This window comes from Echinops telfairi, unplaced genomic scaffold (assembly GCF_000313985.2).
Source record: "Echinops telfairi isolate 266 unplaced genomic scaffold, ASM31398v2 ScPeMD7_1;HRSCAF=3_0, whole genome shotgun sequence".
Taxonomy (NCBI): Eukaryota; Metazoa; Chordata; class Mammalia; order Afrosoricida; family Tenrecidae; genus Echinops; species Echinops telfairi.
Genome location: NW_022103896.1, coordinates 80,656,879 through 80,659,272, shown reverse-complemented (window position 1 = coordinate 80,659,272; position 2,394 = coordinate 80,656,879).

Here is a 2,394-nt window from a genome sequence, read left to right as displayed (position 1 = left end):
GCTTAGATGCTTACACGTTCACTGATTCAGCTTTCCTCCTGCACTTGGCATCATAATGTGTGTTTTGTGAGCTGGAGGAGGTCTTGGTGGATTGGTGTCAGACATATGGGCTAATGTTGGACTTGTGGGCTTGGGCAGCACTGGGTTGGGCTGTTTTCTTGATGGGCACTTACCCTCTATATAAAACTCTCTCTTATACATGAGTTTCTGTGGGTTTGTTTCTCTAAAATACCCAGACTAACACAGGGGTCAAAAGGGAAAACCAATGATCATGTGTTAAGGGCTTCCTTTCATATACCTGCTTTGGCATATGTAGCAACAAGCTGAGCATTGAGGTTCTGGTGAGAGAGGAAGGGCATTACTCTGCGGTCACCTGACCTGCATTGCCTGCAGAGACTGACAGCACAAAACCAAACCCAACACTTGGCCGCCGCGGACTCACTTACAGCTACCGTGACCCCCACGACCTGCCAACTGAGAGTAACGGACCAGCATGTGCCACTGACCAGAAAGTGGCACAACTACAATTCTGTAACCGCCGAGCCAGTGATGGTCCTTGCCTACTCATAGTCTCAGGGAGGCCTGCAGGGCCTGCGATGTTGACAATAAGCATGTTGCTTCCCGGGCTCTTTTCCCTGTCCACTCCCTGTAGGAGAGGTTGCACAGAGAGAGTAAAGACATGGTATTGATGACATTCACAGCATCTCCATTTCCAAATGTTTGCTTTGTTCAGAGGATCGAACATAAGGTTTTTAAACAAGTCTTTAGAAACAAACAAGCAGAAAATGGAAACTGATTAGAAATGTCATTTTCAAATGAGAATCTTTGTCCTATGATAGTAGGCACCAGAAGCCTGGACACCTGGAGCATGTGAGAGCCAGGGCCTCTTGTACAGGTGCTACGGTGGTTGGCCTGCACTGTGCCTTCTCAGCCACACAGTTTGCATCACCAAATATGGTCAAATGCCTCATCTATGACTGACTTAGTAACATGTCTCAAAGGAAAATATCTACCATATTCTCTGCAGCCACACGGCGATAGTGGCTGTCCCTTGTTTTGAAATCTGCCAGAAGTTCAATTTCTTTTTAGTTTATACACCAAACATCTATTTTCTTAGCTGCTTACCTTTACATGTCCCCAGAGCAGCACAGATATAGGTGGTCGTACTTGGGAAATATGCCCTATCAGTTTCCAGCACCAAAAGACTGTTGAAGAACACAGGCAGATGGAAATGTATGTGCCTGCAAAGTTAAAGGATAATAAAATCTCCACCACCCATCCTCTCAAATACACACATTCTAGACCCATATGAATGGATTCGACTTATGAAATACGGAGCTCTCCGCTTTGACTTCACATGCACACTCAATGGGGACTTATTTCCCGGTCATAGACTTACATAAGAAAACATGTTTAGGAAAGTACATAAAAAAATCAGCACAAGATTATTTTTGGAAGTGTGTGTGTGTGTGTGTGTGTGTGTGTTTATGTATGTGATGTATTGCTAGGATGTGGCAGTATGGGCAGTCTTCGATGTCATTTTCTGTATTTATTTACTCATTCATTCATCTGCTTAACAAATATGAATTGCAGACCTACATCAAACACTGAAAAACTGGAGGAAGTGGTGCAGCCAGAGCCCAGCTCTCAGTGCAATGGATACTGACTGGCTCCTCCTGCGGCAGATTCTCAAGAAAACACAGCTTCCAAATTGGACAAAACCTCGGACCACATCTGCGTGTTGTGAGCCCCAGGAAACCTTGGCTGCTGAGCCAGTCCAAGCTTTGATCTTCTTTTCTCAAAGTGGGACTGAGAAACAGGGGACACTTCCCCAAGCATCGCTCCCTTTGCAAGTTTCACATTTTTAATTTAGAAACGGGTGGAGAATATTATAAATGTATAGCATATGAGGATACTAAAAGTATTTGTTTCTATAATAGAATCTGCCAAAAGTACAACTTTTAGAGTTGGGCACACACAAAAGGGCGGGGTGTAGGAGAGGAGGCCAGTAGCTGACAGGGTGGGAAGTTTTTCCAGGAACCCAAAGGGAGAAGACATTCAAGTCAAAAGCCAGGCCATCCTGCTTGAAGATTTCTGGGGAGAAATCAGCGGTTCCCTCCTGGAGTTACCTGGGAATGTGCTAATGAAGGAATGCTACAGGAATATCTGCTGCCTTCTCTTGCCACACACCCTCCCACACATGGCTTCCCCTTCGTTAATTGTGCACCTCTAGTAATGTAGACTTAAACAGAGAACATCTGGAAGCAATGCCCTAGGATTTGTTGTCTAAAGAAATCAACAAGTCAAGTAAGGGTCAGAGGAAAAGCAGAGTCCCCTATTAGAGGCTATAAGGAGAGTTCATTCAGTTCTAGGAAAATCTTCTGGTGACTGCTA